Below are 6,000 nucleotides of genomic sequence, written 5' to 3' on the forward strand. Positions count from 1 at the left end.
GAGTGTCGTTCTACTTGTATTAACAGGCAGAATTGCATATTCTCAGTAAGCTGAGGGATCTTTGTCAGAAGTTTTTTGTGGGGGGGGGGCTGATATCTTTTATCAATAATTTTATTGAAGTTAAATTCAAAGGTTATTTCTTCAAAAATAAAAAATAGCTTGCATGCTTTTAATTATTATTTAAAAAAGTTTTAACCCCTGTAGAAAGATAGACATATTGAATATACTGTATTTCTAATATTCTAGAAAATAATACATTAAACATGTCAAATAGTGTTCAGTATATTTTACACTAAAAAGCCACTCTGTTGGAGAATTAGAATATGATTCACTCAGGTATTATTTCAGATGTACATTGATAGGAGCAACAAACATTTCTGAACTTGTTGATTGATACTCATCACTGAAATCTCTGCTAGTGCTTCCTGATGCTCCATCTGTGCTGACTATCCATAACCTGTAGTGCTGCTGCTTTTCTTTTTTTTTTTCCAAACAATATTTTACAATTCCATGAAAATGTTTTAAGTGTTTGAAATTTATTATATAGGAAATCACATTTCTTCACTATCTTTATCATTAAGTAGATATCTTTCCTTTTATGTACTACATGTATTTCCAATGAGCATGTATGTTTGGAGATTTTTTTCTCTAGTGAATTGTATTAGTGGAATGTTCATTTTGTTTTATTCAGTATTTTTATGTCATCTCTTAGTTATCTAATTGTTAAGCCTTGTTTCCTGTTAATGTTGGTGAAGGCTTATTTCCTATTATTTTCAGGTCTGTGGAATATAGATGTAGCTACCTCAAGCTTAAACTAAAGCAATCTCAGATACAGTAGCATGCTTGATCATTACCTTTTATCTTTGTTGAGTACCATAATTTCATCTTCAGTTAAATTTATTTTGTGTCCACATATGTAATCATATATTTCCCTTAGGAACTCTACAGACATAAATTACAGGGAAGGCAAAGTGAGTTTTCAAATTGTATTTAGGCCAATAAAAAGTTAGGGATTTAAAGTTCAAAAAATGTTTTGGATTATACACTCTTAAACCTGAGAGAAAAAGAACATTCATGCATAGCAGTTGTGATGAGTATTATTTATAAACTGAATTTCTTCAGTAAGTGCATAAACTAAGATACCATCATCAGAGTTGGTTATATTCTGGGTGATAAAGCAAATATACTTTGATCATTGAACAAAGCAATTTTATATGAAAGAATCTGAATTTTGTTTAGCCTTTCATATTTAGTCATGCTTTAGAACTCAGTAGCACACCAACAACATGGGAACTTTTATATGAATGTGGTTGTTTTGTTGGTTTTTTCTTTGCAGTTTTTGGCCGGAGCTGGGTTTGAACCCGCCACCTCCAGCATATGGGGCCGGCACCCTACTCCTTTGAGCCACAGGTGCTTCCCAGAATGTGGTTTTAATGTTAGAAATTTTATCACTTAATGGCAGTGCTAGTTTCTATTGATAACTATTTTCTAATAGTATACACTCTGTTATATGTTAGTGATCATGAATTGGTTTGTAAAGTAATGAACTCTTAAGAACTGAGATAATTTGCCATCACTTACAATGCTTATAATATAGTAAAAGGTTCATGCTGGTGACATAAGAGATCTACTAAAACTATTGGTTCTATTCCTTGTTCTAAAATAGCCTTGTGGAGAAACTCATAAAAATACTCGAACAATTGGAAAAAAGAAAACTAACAGTAAGGAAATTTGGCCATGGAAAATACAGATAGGATAAATACGAAGGTAATGGTGAGACTCATACCCAAACTGTGTACTTCTAGACATACCCTCAGACTTTTTCAGCAGTCAACACAAAGCAGGAAATATGAACACTTACCTTATTTGTAGTACATATAGTAAGAATTTAGGCCAAATGCCTATACCCCTAGCACTCTCGGAGGCTAAGGTGATGGACCTCCTGAGCTCAGAACTTGGAGATCAGCCTGAGCTAGAGCCAGACCCTATCTTTTAAAATAACCAGGTGTTGTGGTGGGGTACCTATTGTCTCAGCTACTTGGGAGGGTTGAGGCAAGAGGATCACCTGAGCTGAAGAGTTTGAGGCTATGAACTATGACACCACAGCACTCTACCCAGGGCAACAGAGTGAGACTCCGTCTCAAAAACAAACAAACACGACACAATTCACTTGATACTGAGACTAGAGGTGTGTTGAACTACATATTACAGTGAAAAATTGTCTTCAAGTAGCCTTGTAATACCAAAACTAATCCCACAGGGCTATTTCTTATAACAGCCCTCAACTTTAACCAGTAAAATTAAACCAAAGCCCAGCTGTTGAAATTCTGTTCCTTGGGCAATGTTCAACATTACATTCTAAATACACAGCTTTCTGACCATCAGTCTTAATCCAAGGATATAATTCAGAGAATATTTCAGCTAGGATATATTGTTGCCTTCATGAAATCTTTGATAAATATTTCTGTCTATTTTAATTGTATGTCACGGCACTAGGTACTTTTTGTTTTTACAATGGTATTATCTTAAATCATAATGTTATTCAGAGGGTTAAATGACAGCAATTAATGGAAATCACATAGCATTGTGCCTTGTATATATTAATTGCTTTTTAAGTATTTTCTTTCTTTCTTTCTTTCTTTTTGAGACAGAGTTTCACTTTTTTGCCCTCAGTAGGGTGCTGTGGCATCACAGCTCTCAGCAACCTCAAACTCTTGGGCTTAAGCAATTCTCAGTCTCCTAAATAGCTGGGACTTACAGGCACCTACCATAATGCCCAGCTAGTTTTAGAGATAAGATCTCTCTTTGGCTCAGGCTGTTCTTGAACCTGTGAGCTCAAGCAATCCACCTGCCTCAGCTTCCCAGAGTAGTAGGATAATAGGTGTGAGCCACTGTGCCTGGCCCAAGTATTTTATTTCCTATCTAAGGCTCAAGTTAAAAGAACAACAATATGTATTGAGTGTATGTCCTTTGTTTTGCTGCCTAAGTGCAGATTAATGTGGTGTGATAGTTGGATGAATTAGGAGCAAGACTGATATCTTTTAATGAAAGTTGAAAAAATCTAACAAAAATGTGGATCTCATTAGAAAGAAATTCTTCAAATAGAGTATCTGTGAACAAGACCAGGATTTTCATCAAAAAACAATTTTAGGACACTCTGTCATACCAATGGTCATGGCTCCAACATTGTTTTCATGGTGATATAAGGATGCACTGACCTTGTCTTGTAATTTAAAACTAAATAATCATGCAGGAAATATAAGCAGGGTAATAAGTTCTTGATGAGGAAAGTGGAAAAAAGTCAGCCATACAAGATTAGAAGAAAGAATATTTTAGGGAGAGGGAATGACAACAACATGGACCTTGGGGAGTGAGCCTCGCATGATTTGTGAAGAGTCATTGTACTTGGAACATAGTACTTGGATGGATAGTAGATACAGTATCCAGGTGGACAAAGGCTATATAACATAGGCCTTCTGAGCAAGAGAAGGAATTTGGATCTTATTTGGTCAGGAAAGAGAAATCTTTGTAGGATTTAGAAATGGGGATGCTGTATATATCTTAATCTACCCTTATTCCTCAGTATATTCTCATCACTTTGCTGCAGTTCTTTTTACTTCATTAAACTTTACCTCCAGTCTCTTTTCCTTTGTTATGTTTGTGTCTCTAGATTTTAAGCACTGCTTCTTTTCTGATACCCTTAAATCTCTCAACTGCCTCAAATTTCTTTCTTATCTACCTGACAACTGTACAGGCCATCCTCTTTGGATGATATCTGTGCTTTTTTGTTTGAGAGATTCCATTTGATAGGCAAATCACCCTATCAAATGGAATCTCTAGAAAGAAAAAAGTAAAGTATCTTTTATAGCTAAGAAACCTGGCAGATAATAATATTGATGGAAATAAGACAGCTGTGCTGCTTTGGTCTTCTTAAACTGGTACAGTATGACAGCGGTTTGATTTTTGTTGCCCTTTTGTTCTTAGGTGTTCTCTGGACTTTCTAAAGCAGTATTTTCACGGTCCAAATTGACTAAGTTTAAGAATCTGTGATAAGCTCCCTTCTAATTTGAGCTCAGTGTTTTTGTTTTTCTCTTTGTCACTTCTCTTTTCACAGCTGTCGCTTAGTAAGTGGTCTTCTCCAAAGGTTATCATTCTGTTTTATCCACACATCTCCTACCACAAGAACCTTGTTTCCCCTATTTCATTTAGGTCCTTCATTCTATGCTTCTGTTGGCACTTTCCTTTCTGGTTTCATGTTTACTCAGATATTCTTCTCCTTCATTGAATAGTAGTAAATTTTGCTTAGGAGTCAATATTGATTAGTCCTCACGAGCCTGAACTTTGGTGCTAACTAGACCTAGATTTTACTCCTGTCTTCTCTTATATTATCTTTAGTTTTCAATCAGTCTCCTTCTGCTTTTCCAACTGTTTAAAGACAAATTTCACTTAGTTGATTATTGTTTCTAACTAAATATCTCTGTGGCTTGTAAACATATATGTGTACGTATATATACTTATTTCTGACATGGCCCAAAAGTTATTCAGTAACATTACCTTATACATGACCTCCCCAAGGCTGTTTTAATATTTCTCCATATATCTTCTCTGTGATTGGGGCGGAGGTTGGATGCAATCTCACTTCTTTGCTTTTTCTACTTTTTTCTATTATTGTTTCTTAGATACTACATAATAAATATTTTGGACTGTATGTATTACAGTCCAAAATATTCATGTTTTTCTTTGACTAATAATTAAAACTTGGCAGGCTTGTTATTGAGGAATGCTGGAAACTATTAGAAAATAAAAAGTGAGCCTTTGCTACAGTGACTATTGCCTTTTGCAGGTGGGTTTTATTGTATAGAACACTCCTGTGAGATACAAGTATAATGTGAGCAATGTAAACAATTTTAATTTTTCCAGTAGTCATGTTACAAGTAAAAGGAAACATTTGAAATTAATTTTAATAATGTTACATTTAACATATCCAAAATGTTAGTATTTTACCAGGCATTCAACATAAAAGATTTTGAAATACTTTTTTCTGTACTAAGGCTTTAAAGTTCAGTATGCGTAAAATATCTTAACTGTACCCATCAATTTGGCCTAATCACATTTAATTTCACTCACTAGCCACCAAGCTACTTGGCTGATAGCCACTAAGGCAACTTGAAGTATCATAGGAGTAAACTCTAGGAACTAGTTTCAGAAGCATTTAAGGTAATGTTCCTGGAAAGTACAGTAGAAAGATGAATTGAGTATCTGATAATTAGATAATTATTTCCCCCACTTTCTAAAAAGTTTTTAGAGTAGGCAAAAAAAAAGATTAAGTTTTAAATGGTATATACTAACACTCTCTTAGTATTAAAAAATAATTTACCCTACTATCAAAAATGAACTAACTTAAAACGGTTCCATTTTTGTTAATAGATTAATGATTTATTTTGAATACTTATCAGTTAAAGAGCTCTTTAAAAGTGAGTTTGAGGCTTGGTGCCTGTAGCTCAAACAGCTAAAGCGCCAGCCATATACACCAGAGCTGGCGGGTTCGAATCCAACCCAGGCCTGCCAAACAGCAATGACAACTACAACCAAAAAATAACCAGGTGTTGTGGCGGGTACCTGTATTCTCAGCTACTTGGGAGGCTGAGGCAAGAGGCACTTAAGGCCCAGGAGTTGGAGGTTGCTGTGAGCTACAATGCTATGGCACTCTACCCAGGGTGACAGCTTGAGGCTCTGTCTCCAAAAAAAAAGTAAGTTTTAGAACTATGTCCTCAATTAAAATACATTTAGTAGGCTTGGCATCTGTGGCTCAAGTGGCTAAGGCGCCAGCCACATACACCTAAGGTGGCGGGTATGAATCCAGCCCACGCCTGCCAAACAACAATGATGGCTGCAACCGAAAAAAATAGCCAGGCGTTGTGGCGGGCACCTGTGGTCCCAGCAACTTGGGAGGCAGAGGCAGGAGACTAGCTTGAGCCCAGGAGTTGGAGGTTGCTGTGA

General features: G+C 35.8%; 1 protein-coding gene across 6 annotated transcripts in view; it reads left to right on the forward strand.

Annotated features, from left to right (window-relative positions):
- KMT2C (lysine methyltransferase 2C) overlaps nucleotides 1–6,000 on the forward strand; it is a 218,552-nt gene that overhangs the window by 76,478 nt on the left and 136,074 nt on the right. The window lies entirely within an intron of this gene.

The sequence above is a fragment of the Otolemur garnettii genome, unplaced genomic scaffold (genome assembly GCF_000181295.1).
Source record: "Otolemur garnettii isolate 467f Iridium unplaced genomic scaffold, OtoGar3 scaffold00053, whole genome shotgun sequence".
NCBI classification, from domain to species: domain Eukaryota; kingdom Metazoa; phylum Chordata; class Mammalia; order Primates; family Galagidae; genus Otolemur; species Otolemur garnettii.